Source organism: Typopeltis vanoorti, chromosome 14, assembly GCF_054136105.1.
Source record: "Typopeltis vanoorti isolate ZY-2024b chromosome 14, IOZ_Tvanoo_1.0, whole genome shotgun sequence".
Taxonomy (NCBI): Eukaryota; Metazoa; Arthropoda; class Arachnida; order Uropygi; family Thelyphonidae; genus Typopeltis; species Typopeltis vanoorti.
In genome coordinates, this window is record NC_143562.1 from 113,112,713 (window position 1) to 113,130,103 (window position 17,391).

At 37.3% G+C, this 17,391-nt stretch overlaps 1 protein-coding gene across 6 annotated transcripts in view; it reads right to left on the minus strand.

Annotated features, from left to right (window-relative positions):
• LOC150099843 (protein Gawky-like) overlaps positions 1-17,391 on the minus strand; it is a 580,239-nt gene that overhangs the window by 350,022 nt on the left and 212,826 nt on the right. Inside the window, exon 1 of one of the 6 annotated variants that reach the window (XM_090404077.1) lies at positions 6,210-6,490. The exons of the other annotated variants lie outside the window; for them this stretch is intronic. The gene's annotated coding sequence lies outside the window, so the exon portion shown is untranslated. Of the gene's footprint in view, positions 1-6,209; positions 6,491-17,391 lie in introns of those variants that run through there. 6 annotated transcript variants of the gene reach the window in all.

Here is a 17,391-nt window from a genome sequence, read left to right on the forward strand (position 1 = left end):
TTTCCATGGAAGGGTAGCGGCACACAAGCCGAATCACAAAAACGAATAAGGTGGTTCGTCTGGCCTAGTGCAAACAGAATGTGAAGTGGACAATTGAGCAGTGGAAAATGATACTCTGGAGCAATGAATCAAGGTTCACCTGTTTCTGGTCTAATGGCAGGGTGTGGGCGTGGAGGCAGCCTGGTGTATGCTTGTTACCACAGTATGTTGTACTCATTTGGTGGTGGAGTGATGGTGTTGGGTGCATTCAGCTGCTTTGGAGTGAGACACTGGTCATTATCTGTGGTTCCATGAAGCCAGCTCAGTACTCTGATATTCTGGATAATCAGATGCTGCTTACACAGTGGAGTTTTAATGGAATGGACCTGTGTTACTATCAATATGACAAAGCTCCATGCCACAAAGCTGCAGCTGTTATGGAATGGTATGAAGAGATGGGTGTTAAACAATTGCCCGTCTGTGCAGAGTCCTGATCTCAACCCCACTGAACACCTGTAGGACGAATTGGAGTGGCGATTGAGGTCCAGAGCAGCACATCATTGATCTGTCATTGGACTCAGTGCTGCTTTGATGGAGGAATGGAGACAAATTCCACCTGATGCCTGCCACACATTGGTGGAAAGCCTCAAAGAGTGCGGGAGATGATCAAAGCGAAAGGTGGACATGCCCAATATTACAGTTCTTTATCACCTGCTTTGGCTGATTATTTCATGGATCATTTGGAGGATGGGATTAGAAATCCACTTCTTGACCTCACATTTGGCTACATTTTGTGCATGACATCTTTGCAATCTGATCACCCTCTGAGGCATAAGTACTTCAGTTTCTCGAAAAAATTAACTCCTTATGTACTCGCATCAAGTTCACTATTTGAGAATCTATCAACAATCTTCCCTTTTTAGATACTTTAATTCATCGTAACTCTGCTGATAATATTGAATTTTCTGTTTACAGGAAGCCAACCTTTACCCGGATCTTGTCAAATTCAACTAATGATGAGTTGAGACAGTGAGTGAAGATTATGAATGCTATGCTACCAGAATGTTAGGAGAAAGGAGAGGAGAAGAGTTCATTTTGGGAACATATGAGATGAATTTGAGGAACAAATGAAATTGTGTAAAAGAGATGAGTTACATTTAAAGAGGTTTGGTTTGAATCAGCTGAAGAAACTGTTGCAGCATGAGAGAGAAATGAACTGAAGTGAATTGAAGGCCTAAGGAAGCAGAATTAGAAAAGGAACACAAGACAGACAGGTAATTGGAGGAGAAAGGGAAAAACAGGAAGATAATAAATGATAAGTGTGGATGATAGTTCCAAAAGTGAATGTATGACTGTACAAAAATGGATTGACGAGGTCAGGGATGCAAAGACAACATTTAGGTCTGAGGAGAGGTGGAAGATCAGTGAAGATAGTGAGGAATGGCTGGAATGTATGTGGGGGGGGGTATAATCCATGAAGTGGAGTCAGTGAGAAATGTTACAGAATTAGAAATGAACATGTTTACGAGAGCCAGGAGGATTCTAAATAGAGGAATGAAATTGTAGCACTGACAGAGTTCATTCATACAAAAATGGAAGAATAAGTGAGATGTGATAGGATAATGATGATACTGAGAAGAATAGAGATGGAGGGATATGCAGTTTTTCATGAAGACAGGGCACAAAGAAGGGGAGGGGGGGGAAGAAGTGCTTTTGACAGTGGCAGAGAGGTTATGCCCATCCAAGGTAGAAATGCAAGGGCAAATAATGAGGTTTTGAAGCAGTATATAGTGCAAGGTGGACAGGATGATGTATTTATTTATATGTGTTACTATACACTTGGTAATGCGAAGAGCAGTGAGAAGGAAATGTACAGGCAATTTGATCTAGCTAAAAAGAAGGTAATCATTATGGGCAAACTCAATTATGGTAATATAGACTGGAATGAAGAGACAGCATCTGCAGGCAAAGTAAATGAATTTCTTGAGTTTTTGGAAGACAACAATCATAGTTCAGAAAGCCTGGACAGAGGGACGAATTCCAAATGATTGCAGTAGAGCTCTCATAGTATCCATATATAAAAAAGGGAAATAAAACTCAATGTGAGAATTACATAGGTATTTCCCTACTGGGCATTCCTGGTAAGATTTATGCAAGTATATACATTCATACCGAATGCTGCCGATTCTAAAAATAGCTCTATTTTTTGAATTTGCTGTGGCTGTATCGAAATATAGGAAGTATTAAATTCTGATTTAATCCTTTCTGAGTGTTGTAACCACAGCAAATTAAAAAAACAGAGACTATTTATAGAATCAGCAGCAGCTCTCAGAAATCAACCAAATCTTAATAAATACGGTTGCATTAAGCTTCCTAAGATTTAGGAAACGCTTATCACCATAGGTCCTACCCTATATTCCAGGCCGCCTACAACCGCTTTTAGAGGATGCTCCACCTAGTTAGGACTTTAGTGTCACCAACGTGGTTGGGCTTAGTATTGTTTGTTATTTGTGTTTATGTTACATTAGTTTTTTTGTAATCCCTGAAGATGTCTCAGTGACTGAGATGAAATATAGGAAGTATTAAATTCTGTTTTAATCCTTTCTGAGTGTTGTAAAAAATCCATTAAGCCTCGAACATGATGTCCTCACAGGATTTAAGCCTCTACACACGGAAAATAGTTCAGATGCAAACGTGTTTGCTTACGCTTGGATAAAGGATTAAACCAAGTACATAATTTCTTGGTATCTTTAATTTACATCTTTTATTTATTTTATTTTTAATTTATAGACATAGGCATCCAACTCCCAAAAGATGGGTGCCAATCAATACCAATCATCCTACTGCCCTCACCTCAGTCCTCTCCAAAATAACAGAATTTAACAGATAACATTATGGATCTCCAGAAACTCATTGACAGAGTATACATAGAAAGCCAAAGAATGGGAATAAATATAAACCTTAACAAGACAAAATACATGGTCATCAGCAAACATCCAATCTCATCAATGAAATTGACACTCAATGGGAAAAATATCGATCAAGTGTCAAGATATAAATATCTTGGTTGCTGGCTTAATGAACGGTGGGATCCTGAAACAGATATAAAGACAAGGATTGAAGTTGCACGGCAGTCCTTCATGAAAATGAGAACATTATTCTGCAATAAAGACCTGAACATGGAAGTCAGATGCCGAATGCTACGTGTGGTCAATTCTGCTCTATGGAGTTGAAACATGGACACTGAAGACAACAACCATCAAGAAAATTGAAGCCTTTGAGATGTAGCTATACAGAAGAATGCTTAAGATATCGTGGACAGAAAAAATTACCAATGAAGATGTCTTAAAATCCATTGGCAAAGCTAAAGATCTTGTACAAATAATCAAGAAATGAAAAACATCATATCTGGCCACATCATGAGAAACAGCAAATACCAATTTCTACAAACTATTTTGGTAAGAAGAATTGATGGTAAAGGAACTAGAGGAAGAAAAAGAATATGATGGTTTGACAACATCAAGATGTGGACAGGAAAGAGAAGCGCACAACTGCTCCGATTAACGCAAGAACATAGTTTGTTCGCCAAGATGGTCGCTGACCTTTGATAGAAGATAGCACCATAAGAAGAACAGTCAATTTCTGCAACCTAATTTATAAGATTAAAAAAAAATTTTTTTTTTTTGATCTTATAAATTACACCAACAGCCACTTCACAGGAAAGCTGACATATGTTACCTACTCTAGACAAAGCTATAGAAAGACTGAAGAAATACAGGTCTAACATTTCCAAGACAGCTGGTTAACTTTGGGTACAAGTCTCCTGGGAAGAAAAAATCCTATTCTATGTTCCTATATTTTATAATTTCTTACTTTTCCAGTAATGCTACAGAGTTCCCAAGGTTCTGTTCTCTACCCGATTCTCTTGTATATCAATGTCTTTCATAAACTACTCAGCTGTTTCATAGTTCTGCTAATAACAGTATTCCGCTTCCCTGAATATCACGATTTCCAATCAATAATACTGCAAGAATGGCTACAGCAAATTCTAGCTGCTGCTTTCTATACCATTATCCAATGTGTGTGGGTGTTGGGGAGGTGGGAGATAGCATTCATTTAAATATATTTATAACATATTCCTGTGTAATTTCATGCAAAAAAAAAAATCCTCTGCACCTCATATTTGATCCTCCCCACCACCACCACAGTCTTCAACCATCAAGAACTCTCCTGTTTTGTTGGAGTGAGAGCAGCTACACACATTTTCTGACAAATGTTAATGCAGCTTATTCATGCTTTTGCATTGAAAAAACTTGGATTCTTTTTCTACTCAAGTCCACACTTTCTTCTAAATAAATGCAAGGTGATATCTTGTTCTACCTTCTCAAAAGATAAAAATACCTGGTGCTGTAATCAGATACCATTTAATCTGCTCCTTGAAAATCAGCTCTTACAAATTAACAACAAACAACAAAGTACCTCCATGGATTTAACACTTATCATGCAAGGTCTCACTCAGTTGGAGGGAAGGAGGAAAAGAGGCAGGCCCAAGCTCAGGTGGAGGGATAAGATGACAGAGGATCTTAGGGAGAAAGGATGGAGTCCGAAGGATGCCCTGGACCAGAGAACTTGGAAGAGGAAGGTTAAAGATTGGTGCGCCGACCCCGTTTAACATGGGATAAGGCAGAGTGAAAGAAGAAGATGCAAGGTCTCACTCAACTAGCAGCAACTGTCAGTGAATCCTAAACTCGTTCCCACTCCTAGCATTTGCAACAAATTTCAGCAATATGTAAAATAAGTAATAAAAAAAAAAAAAAAAGAAAGAAAAAAGAAAAGAAAGAAACTATTCCTCCCTACCTTCAAGTCACATTTTACACAACTTCCAGGGGTGGTGTTATGTTCTCATACTCATATTATATTCTTATAATTTTTTTTTTTTTCATTAACATTTTTACTTTGAAAAAATTTGCTACACCTATCTCTAATACAGAATACTGTAATAAGGTGATGCACCATTTTCTAACTGCATGTGGGAAATATGACTGCCACTGAGATAGATCTCAAGTTTACCTACAGATATAGCTTCCAATGGTAAAATCTCAATAAAGAGTGAAACCAGTCTGATAATGCCTTTTGCCATAATGCAGAGGATTTTATTCACTTCAGAAAGCAGAGGAGGAAGATGGCTGATACCAATAATAGGGAATGGACAATCCACATTAGTTTTTTCCCTATAGCTATAGATTAGGAGCATTGCAGCCAGTATGAATAAATAATTTCTCTCATATTTTCAGAACTCTTGCCTATCAAGAGAAGAAGCATACCATAGTTTTGCCTTTGGTGAATGAGAATGACAATTAAAGCACTGCTTTGATTTAGAAAAAGAAAAATAATCTTATTACTCTATTTCTAGATTCATACGTTAAAAATACAAAGTGATTACCTTATTTCTCTGATAATTTAATCTTGTGAGTGACTGCAGGATCTCGAATGTATCATTGAACAGTGTGATAATTTATTATATTAACCTTTCAGAGCAACAAAGAATTTATTAATATTTTTGGATTTATGTAATTAAAATTTCCCATAACAGTCAACTATGGTCAATTTTTAAAGACGTGAAACAGTCTAGATAGAATTTCTTTTCAATTTAAAGTATACATAAAACTAAGACAAACTGTTGTGGCACTATTCCAATTTCTCCTTTTAATACACAGGATTGAACCAATGTTCAGGAATATTGCAGACAGTAGCGCGCAATACAAAAATGTAAGGAAATGTAAGGATGATTTGTAACAGATCCTGAGATCGCCTCCAAATCGTTATAAAATTAAATCAAAATTTTGTGCCTGCACTAATAGCGCAGAAGAGAAATAACCCAACTGATATAATGTAAACAGAAATCGATGGCTGCGATTTTTTTTAAAGACTATCAAATTATAATCTCTTACAAAAACATTCCATATGAGCTGTTTACGTAACTGATGTTTTAAATTCATTAGTACTGCCTTAATATTAGTACAAAAACAGTTACTATTTATTATTACTGTTGTAGTAATTTCGAATTACTACAACAGATATACCAGTAAAGGCCTTTGAAAAATTGTAAAATCTATACAGATCAAACTAATCCATTGTATAAAAATAGCATCTAACCAATTTTGAAGTCACATAAAAACTTATAAAAATAAGACAATTAAAATAATTAGTGGAAAAATCTTTAAACATACTTTAAATCCATTTCGTGCACCTCTGGAGGTCAAGCACTAATATCCATTATTTTGGATAGTGTCCACCCCTTGACCGAGTACAAAATGGACTAACCTACAAACAGGCTCGCGGTCGAAGGAAGGATCTACAGTTGCCAGAGCGACTGCCATTGGAAGCTACTGCTTTTTAATTCGAGCAAACTAGGTATCATTTTTACCACGAACACGATCTTTTATGAAAATAATCCACGCAGTAAAAAAAATAATAATAAATCACAATATGGAGTTAAGTTGGTAACTTGTAAAATTACATTTTCAAATATTTCTCGTGCTGCAACAGTTTACTTGCAGTTCAACCTGCGTATGGCCAACCAAACCCATCTTACCTCCTCGCTCGATACACTGCGCGAGCATAAACGCCTCTCGGTGCTTCGTGGCTCTGCTTAGCAAGCCACCAGTTCTGACGTTTGAATCACGTGACACACTAAAGAATCGACGACCTGCTTTCACGGGCGCAAACTAGGAGCTAGTGTGTAACTCCACTTATCGTGAGAGCCACGTTCTAGTTAAGTTACTACAACTACATTGCAATATTCAAACACATAACATAATCTCAACGCTATGAACTGTCTGAGCTGAAACAAAATCCAGTTATAGTAGCATTCCCTTAACTACTAGATGTGAACATTTATTTGCTGCAATATATCGCACCGGCGTAACTATAACCACACTAAAACTTCCTACTTTAAAAGCAACGCAGTCTAATCATATCAAAACCATGGCAATTTGATATAATGAAAAAAAACTCCACGTCCTGAAGTTAAAAAAATACTCTCGTCAGTGCTTTTTCATTTCAGCAAAAATCGGGGAAAGTTGTCTAATATAATTAAACATTCGATTATATTCGACAGCGTCTAAGTACTGAGCCGGTAACGACGGTGATTAGTTAAAGAAAAGCCAGGGTTTGAATACGTCTAAGATGCAAAGACAATTGGGATTTTAAGTGAAGGTGCTTGAGCGAATCTCATACGGCAAAGGCAGGTTTATATATATATATATAATTTTTTTTTTTTTTTTCTGCATAAAACTCATGTCCCGCAAGACAAACTAGCCAGAGAATACAGCACACAAACAAGCATAGTAGATATCAACAAATTCACGTCCTGTTAGCAGGTCCGGTTTTATCATTAGGCGAACTTAGGCAATCGCCTAGGAGCGCTAAGACTTCGATGTGCTTGTGTGAGTATGGCAAAATATATATAGAGAGAGACAATGTATAGGGGGAACCTAAATTTTCTTTGCCTAGGAGCATCAGATACTCTCGGATCGGCCCTGCATGAACCAGGTTTCAGTGATACCAACTTATCTGGAATGATGAAGTTAGTTAGATCCTTTTGTTGAAAAGAATCGCATTCAATTCACGGAAATGAATAAAATGGAAACTCCGTATTTTATAATAAATGTTCAAGAACTATAAATTAACGATGCCAAGAAATTATATTATTGGTTTAATCCTTTATCCAAGTGTAAGAAAATAATACATTATGAAAATTATGGAAGCAATTACAGTGTTGGAGTAAAATTTTAGTTTAATATAAACCAAAATAAATACTCAACGTTTCGACCTTCACATTTATTGTTCCTCTATCGAGCCTTGATAAGATCCCATCTAAACTGCTGTGCCCAGATATGGGCGCCAGGGTTTCTTCTTGATGGGGGGGGGGGGGGGGGTGGAGAGGATCCAGAGACGAGTGACCAAGATGATAGCAGGTCTATGGAATGAACCCTATGAGAACAGGTTGAAGATTTGTGGGTTGCAGAAATTGGTTGATAGGCAGAATAGGGATGATATGATTGAGACATTCAAATTACTGAAGGGTTTCTATAAGATTAATTCAGAAGATATTTTTGAGAATAGGACTGGTGGTGGGAAGACTAGGGACCATACATGGAAGCTGGGCAAGAGTGTGGTTAGCGAGGGTGTTAGAGCTAGGTTTTTACTTGGAGAGTGGTGAATGAGTGGAATAAGCTGCCAGAGTCTGTTGTGGGTGCCATGACTATGAATGAGTTCAAGGCGAGGTATGATAGATACTGTGTGAATGTCGAATAGTTGTGATGGACATGATGTTAGGGTCTCCCTCGATGAGTCTATCGACTCCTTGGAGTTGCCCGTGATAATAATAATAATGTCATCTCTTTGTATACTCTATATAGAGTATACAAAGAAACAAGCTGCACTACAATCTACATGGCATGCTAAAGTTACTGACCAACCGTTACAACTATTGGCCTGACCTCTAGTGAAAAAAAACTTACTACATCAAAGTTAGAGTCCTATTATTATCATTATCTATTAGGTTACAAAATTAAATTAAGATGGAGAGCAACTGTTTACAAAAAAGGAAAAAAATTAATAAATCCAAATAAAATAATAATAATAATAATTACTTATATAAGTTACAGCCAACTGATATGGATAGTGCTCAATAAAAGCTGAAAATTAACTTACAGACCTAAAGTCAGGGTTTGTGAGCTGAATGTGTGCCATCCAAATTTTTGGATTTTTATGCCACCACTACTGTTAAGATTAGGGTGGTTAATCAAAATTTCAGGCTTCTTTAAATTTCCATTCATACCACGGTTTTTCTATGATGTAAAGAGCGGGTACTTTTCCAATCAATTTAGTGTAAAGCATTAAGGGCATGATGAGAGAGGCCTGCTTCACCAAAATTGTTGAATTTAATGTGTTGTTTGTGCTCTTTTTTACGGATAGGAATTGTACGTCCAGTTTACCCAATATAAGGTAAGTTGCAGGTGCAATAAACTCCAGGATGTGCAAATGGAGGAAGAGGATCCTTAGAGGAGTTGAATATGTTGTTTTTTATGTAAAGGTGGTTTAAAAGGTGGCATTAAGATTATAATGATGTAGGACTCTATTAATTTTTTCTGATAACCCTTTAATGTATGGGATTGCTATGATTTTACTCTGATCTATATTAATTTTTGATGAAGTTTTATGAAGAATTTTATTAATCGTATTTTTACTATAGCCATTATTTATAAATGTATTGCTAATAATTTTTAATTCTTGTTTAAGAGCTTGCTCATTAGAGCAAATTGTTATAGCTCTGTTTTTGAGGGTGTTAATGACACCAAGTTTTTGCGAAGGGTGGTGATAAGAGTTAGCATGTACATATTGATCTGTACGTGTAGGTTTGCAGTAAACTGTGAAGGATAGAACTCGCTCCCTTTCCTGGATACATTAGTCACAGGTCTTCCCTCATGATGTTTATCTTTCGCTGTTTACAGCAAACCCTGACTTTATGAATTCTAAGCTAATTTTCAGCTTTTATTGGGCACTATCCATACCAGTTAGTTGTAACTTATGTATACCTACATAAGTAATTTTTTTATTTTGATTTATTAATTTTTCCTTTTTTGTAAACCTTGCTCTACAGCTTAATTTAATTTTATAACCTAATAGACGATGATAATAATAATAATCAAACTCTAGCCTTGATGTAGTAAGGTTTTTTTTTTTCACCAGAGATCAGGCCAATAGTTGTAACAGTTGATCATTAACTTTAGTATGCCATGTAGATTGTAGTGCAGCTTGTTTCTTTGTATATATGTGTATACTCCAGATAATGACTTAATGTGAAGGTCGAAACATCGAGTGTTTATTTTGGTTTATATTAAACTAAAGTTTTACTCCAACGCAGTAGTTGTTTCCATAATTTTCATAATATATTCTGATCACCATGTAAACATGAAGGAAAGGATGTAAGAAAACAAAGTTTGCACATGAAGTAACTTCATGACTGGGCAACTTGAATATAGAGACTTCACATCACTTGCTTTAGCACACTATATTCACATGCAAACTTTGTTTGCTTACACTTGGATAAAGGATTAAACCAAAAATATAATTTCTTGGCATCTTTAATTTATAGTATAACCAAGGAAAAAAACTTCCCACATCTATCTCTAATCCAGAGTATTTTAGTAATAAGGTGTGATGACATCTTATGGCTACTTGTACATGGAAATATGACTTCTGTATCACCTCTGGGTCTGCCATCAACACTTAGAGGGTAATGGATGGCAATGCTGTAGCCAATGAAGTTCTAACTGAGGCTTGGCTATTGCTGTTGCCCTCCTGCCATGATCAGAGCTTTAATAGCTCAATAACACCTTATCCCTACACTGTCCTCTACAGACAACGGGGAAGATTAAAAGCATTATTGCTTCGCCCCTTTAAGCCAGTCCTTATAAGGACTATATAGGTCTGGCTTCCACTGATGAGATCTCAATAAAGGTTGAATTTGGAACAGATTATGTGATGTACTGGGCAATCCATTGCTTACAACATAACAGGTTTTTTTTTTTTTTTTTTTTTTTGAAGTACCCCAACCACCTGTCAGCAATGGGAAGAGAATTTCGATTTTTATAATTAATGAATTAAAATACCATTTATGAAAGGTTAGAAAGAAACATGGATTGGGAAACCAGCAATATGACATCCGAATTTCTAATATTGTATTGTATTTATTGTTCAGTCAAACAATTTTTTATTTAGAAAGAAGCATTCTAGAACAGCAGTCAGCAACCTTTTCAGACTCGCAGGCCACATTCAACTTTTATTTTTAATAATCGGGCCGCAAGTATTTAATTAAACGAAACTAGTGAGTTAAAAAAAATACTTAAATTATCAATTTTTATTATATCAATCTAAAAAACACAGAGATATTTCTAACGAAAATGCAATCTTTAATATGTGTCAAGCCAAAATCTCAGTTGTCATCGGATGAAGTCGCCTTTGTTATCCCCACTCATGATGACTCACAAGGTTGACTCACGCCAAATTGCACACCGATATTACGAAGTATAGGTATAAAATTATTTTCAATTTATTATTCATATTTTAAAATGAATTATTTAAATAATTCAACATACGGGCCACATGACATGTATATATGGTCAACTTTTTATGGGCTGCCGCTGCTGAGCCCTGTCCTAGAAGATATCAAATTTTTAGTACTAAAATCACAGGTTTTAATTTTTTCAAAATGTGTCTATTGTGAACTGTTATGCGCCTACTGAAGAGAGCTTGAAAGAAGCTAAAGATTGTTTCTATGAAGTGCTTGAGCTTACTTGTGCTAATCTACCATCCTATGACGTCAAGCTAATAGTGGGAGATTTTAATGTGAACCTGAGGAGAGAGTGTGTGTGGCACCCTTTCGTGGGTAGTGAGAGTCTACATGAGGAGTGCAATGATAACGTGATCTGACTTGCGAGTTTTGCCGCCGCTATAGGATGCTTAGTAAAGAGCACTATGTTTGCGCATAAAGATGTCCACAAGCAGACCTGGAGATTGCCGGACGGTAGAACAGCTAACCAAATAGACCATGCACTAGTGTATCAATGTCACCACAGCTCCATCTCAGATGTGAGAAATTTCAAAGGAGTAGATGGAGATAGCGACCACTATCTGGTAGCATATGATTTCAGGCATAGAATTGTGGTTCAGAAGCCTGCGTGTCCTACCATACGATCAGCATGGGACCTGGACAAGTTGAAAACAGCAGAAGGCAAGCAGGCTTTCCATTCAGAGTTGCAGAATCGTTTTAGAGAGTTATAGGAGGAAGAGGATGATCTGGATGGGATGTGGGACACCATCAAAAATACGGTTGCATTAGCTGCCTCGAGAACTGTGGGAAAGAGAAAGAGGAGGAGGAAAGCATGGTTTAATAGAGAGTGTGAAGAAGCTGTAGCAAAACGAAGGTAAGTACTATTGAACTACCTAGCGGATAGAAGGAAGAAAGCTGCATATGAGAGGGTGAGAAGAGTGGTGAATACATGTCTATGCAGGGAAAAGCGGAAGTATCTTAATGAGATAAATAGAGATAAATTTCTTAATAGAGAGAAATAGGGCAACGAATACTGGACAGGAGATGTACTGGACGATGAAAGCCATGCGAGGTGCTCAGACACATGCGGCAACCATAAGAGATGAAAGTGGAAATCTATTAACAAACTCAAAAGATGCTCTCGCTCGGTGGCATAGATATTTTGCGAACTTATTGAATGTCAATGCTGGAACGTCAATATCGGAGGATTATACTCCTTATCAAACTGCTGAACCATTTGTTGAAGAGCTGACATTTAGTGAGATTACTCGTGCTATCCTCATGCTGAAAAATTACGCAGTCCACTCCTGGAGCCTTATTATTTTTCAGCATGCGGATAGCACGAGTAATCTCACTAAATGTCGGCTAAATGGTGGGGATGTCCTGCTGGAGCAGATGAGTGGAAGGAGTCGCCGATCACCCCAGTATATAAGAAAGGAGATAAGGCTCAATGCGGCAATTATAGGGGCATCTCACTGCTGTCGACTGGCTGCAAGGCGCTGTCTAACATCATGCCAATGCACCTCACACCATATGCAGAAGAGTGCCTTGGTGACTACCAGACGGGCTTCAGGAGGAACCGTTCTACAATAGACCGACTCTTCAAGCTGCGCCAAGTTTTTGAAAAGTGCTGGGAATATAACCAAGAAGTTCATAATATTTTCATAGACTTTTCTCAAGCCTATGACTGAATAATACGCCCAAAAATATGGCAGGTGTTAGAAGAGCTGGGAATTCCTTGAAAACTCAGAAAAATGGTGCAGGTGTGCATAGCTGGTAAGAGCAAAAGGTGACCTGTCGGACCCATTTCAAGTAGAGACCGGTGTGAAGCAGGGTGATGGGCTTTCTCCGATTCTCTTCAATCTAGTGTTGGAAAAAGTAATTAGAAACACACAGCAAGTGGCAGGTGGAGTCGACATGGGGGTGCAAATTAGGATTCCTGACTACGCGGACGACCTGAACGTCATGGCGCATCAACAGGGCAAAGCAGTGGCATTGGTTACTGCTATTGAAGAAGTTGGCGAGAAGACAAAATACCTTTTTATGAGTCGCTATGCTGCTCAAGATCCAGAGGGAGCTGCACAGTTTGAGAGGGTGAAGGTATTTAGGTACTTGGGTTATTTCGTGACTGAAGACAACAAAGTTGAGGCTGATGTCCAGAGTCGGGTAAATGCTGCGATTGTGGCCTATTATCAGGTGCATCCCCTTTTCGCCTCGCGCTTGCTGTCTTGGACTACAAAGGAGGGATCACCTGAGAGTATTCGAGAACAAGATGCTACGACGTATCTATGGAGGGGTCATGGCAGACGGAGTCTGGAGGAGGCGGTCCAATGCTGCCATACACGCTTTATACAACTCGGCAGACGTCTTGATGGAGCTGCGAGCCCAGCGTCTTCAGTGGCTGGGGCACCTGTACTGTATGGCCCCGAAAGGACTGTGAGACAAGTGTGGGAGGCCCAACCCCGATCAGGGAGGCCGAGAAGGAGATGGGCGGATCAGGAGAAGGAAGACCTGCAGGCTGTCGGGCTGAAAACCAGAACATGGCCAGTGGCAACATGATGCTTGAGGCCAAAAGTCCCCCTGGGCTGATAGCGCCTGGCTAATGTAAATGTATGTCTGATTCTGATAGTCAGGTCTCACTAATGCCTACAATGTGAGAACCCAACGTATTCACCATGGCAACAAACTCTACCCCCTCTGTTTCTGATACTCCTAGCATTTGTGTATAGACATAATAATCCACCTGCATGTTCTTTCGTATATTCTTGTCTGTAGTCTGCATTACACAGTTGGACAACTTACAGATCTCTATTATTCTTTAGTGCCTTATACATGCAAACATCTTTTAATGATGTTTGCATGTATAAGGCATATACATGCAAACAATGATAAAATTCTGTCTATTCTTGCTATGAGAGGTTTCATAAATAGTTCCATCCTCTTAATTCAACATGGTCTTAGTCAATTGTACAGATAACTAGAAAGCAATCCAAAGCAGAGAAGGCAAACTCAAGGCAGTTAACTCAGATAAGGCTAAACCACCTGGGTATCAGTCATCTTTGCACTTTAGTTTCAATTGGGCTTATGGTTGTTCATCTATATGAGATTGGTGAAATAGGAAAACCAATAGCCTTTGGCTATATGATGATACAAAGAGTTGAGGCCTTTTCTCTATCTCTCATACTATCTATCTGCCTTTTCTTTCTCCTAATACTATCAGGCTATCTTGCATCTCTATACTAACTACTCTAGGTCTATAATGAGCACCCCTTTACTTTTTCACCTTAAGTCAAGTTGAAACCAGTCTTGGTAGGGGGCCCTTCCCATAATGCATAGCAGTATACATGTGCATAAGGATATGTGCTTTGCATTAAGGCAGTGTGTCTCAAAGTGTGATATGCGTACCCCCAAGGGCGTGGCAAATTTTGGCTATCCATCACTAATGCAAGGAATCATTATCAAGAAAAAAAAAATTATTTTAAATGTATATACAAGGGCAGTCTGAAAAGGCCTCGGCCATAGATGGCAACACTATCTGCAACATTTTTTTTTTCCAAGTTGGTACATCTGTCCTAAGCATCCATGTGAAATTGCAAGTCATTCTATCAAGTAGTTTGTTTTATATAGCTGTCTGAAGCAAAAGTGTTGTCTGTATCCCTTGAAATGGATAAACTGAGTATTGTGCGGTTATAAAATTCTTTGTAAAAGAAGGTTTAACGCCAAAAGAAATTCATTCGTAGTTCATAAAAGTTTATTGGCACTCTTCTCCTTTGTTTTCGACAATTAAGAAATGGGCTGCCGAGTTTAAACATTGCCGTACCTGCCCTGAAGATGATCCACGTGAAGGATATCCAAAAAGTGTAACAACATCAGAAATCATTGATTAAGTGCACAATATGGTATTGGATGACCGGTAAGTCAAAGTGCATGTAGGATATATTTTGCATAAAGAATTGCAAATGAAAAAGCTTTGCACAAGATGGGTGCTGCTCTTGCTCACAGCAGATCAAAAACGCACTCGCATGAAAATCTCTGAACAGTGCTTGGGGTGTTTTAACAAGAATAAAACTGATTATGTGTGTCGATTTATTACTGTGGATGAGACTTGGATTCACCATTACACACCAGAATCCAAACAGCAGTCAAAACAGTGGACAGAAGCCATTTGTTCAGTGCCAAAGACAAAGTCGGTTCCGTCAGCAGGAAAGGTCATAGCATTGATTGTTTTGGGATGCTAAAGGCATTTTGTTTATTAATTATCTTGATAAGGATAAAACAATAACTGGGGAATATTATTCCGATCTTTTAACTAGACTAAACGAAAAAATTCATGAGAAAAAAACGGTTTGCAGAAGAAAAAAATCATCTTTCATCAGGACAATGCACCTGCCCCAAAAGGTGTTTTTTTTGGCAATGGGAAAATTAAGGGATGTGCACTATGAATGGTTGGAACATCCACCCTCTTCCCCAGATTTGGCTCCCTCTGACTTCTATCTCTTCTCGAAACTAAAACTCTTCCTTGCTGTTCAGCGTTTTTCTTCGAATCAAGAGGTGAATGCAGCTGTAGAGAGGTATTTTGCAGATCTCACTGAGAACTACAGGGATGGGATAATAGCGCTGGAATAAAAGTATTAGTCTTAAGGGAGATTATGTTAAAAAATAAAAATAATTTTGAAATTATAAATTCGTTTTTTCATTGTTAGGCCGAGGACTTTTCAGACCAACCTCATATTTCTCAATAAATTATATATTAAATATGAATTCTCCCACTCAAATTGTGATGACTGCTTCATTTGAATAGTTTGCAAATTCATTGGCGATCACTTGTGAATCTTCGTATATGAAGATTGACAAGTGATCAATCTTCATATATGAACGTACATTGCAAGCCTGCAACACTAAGAGCCTACGATGGCGACTGATAAAAAAGTAATTATAGAATCATTAGTAGATTTAATTAAGATAGTTAAGGAGATATTAATCAGTGTGCTTCATTATTTGATCATATTACAAATTTGTTGTTAGTTTTAATAGGTTTCTACTACTTTTACAGTGATATAATTGCTTTAATAATACCTATATTAATGTTATAATATACTTATAATGAAGTTATAACCTATAATAAACATAATTTTTTTAGATTTCAAATTCTTAAGTATGGATCATTGGTTAAAGACTGCATTTATAAAACCCCCAAAAGAGAACTAGTATCTGCAACATAGCAGATACAAGTACAGCAATCCCTCGATTAATGCGCTCTTTAAAACAGGCACACTAATCGAATATAATAACTTATGGGAAAATGTATAATTCGTTCCTCAAATTTCTTTTTTGAACCTTAATTTTTTTATAAAATAATTAGGGTATGGCTCGGGGCCTAGTTAAAGGAAAACCATGAAGCTGAAAGACAATAAAACATATTCAGAATATAAATTTTATTATTCTACTTCTTAACAAAGAATTGAGCTAATGTAGTTTGGCGGGCATTTTGTTTCTTTTTTTCATACAATCAACGGTATTGCCCTATTGCCTCTTCTACTCTAATGCAAATTTTACTACTTCTCTTTTCATCAGGGTCAGCCTCTAAGCATTGCTGCTTAAAAACTTCGATTGCACGAAAAATATTTTTAAACTGTTTCTGTGAAATCTCTTTTGGCTGACTATCAGTGGTTAAATTTTCTTTGTATTCTTCGGGATCTTCCTGCTATGCATCTAAATTTAGCAGGTCAGAATCACTCGTTTCTTCAGAATGAGATTTAATTAACTCTTGGACGTTATCATTGTCAATCTCATCAAAACCCATTCATGCCCGATGTTGGCAATTTGCTCAACAACATTATCCATTTCATTTGAAAAGCTTCCAAAATCTTTTGCACAATGTGGAGGAATGTGCTTTCAAACGGCTAGCAGTAATTTCATTCCAAGACTGATGAATATTTTCAATACAAGATTTAACATTAAATTTCTTCCAGAATTCTACTAATGTCATAGAATTCTCACCAGATGTTGCTTCTATTGCCTGTTTAAATGTTCTTCTCAGGTAGTATGCCTTAAAGGTTGCGATAATCCCCATAGGTTGTACGAGAGAAGTTGCATTTGGCAGTAAAAATTTGGAACATAGTGTACATGGAAGTAGGATGCCATTAAAAATAACTTTGTAAAATGTTTTAAATCGGTAACTAAATTATTTCATTCTGGTGAGTGATTTTTTAAAATAGTTAGCCATAAAAATGTATAGATAGAAAAGTTTTAAAATCTGGAACATTTATTTTTAAGATGTATATAGGCACACT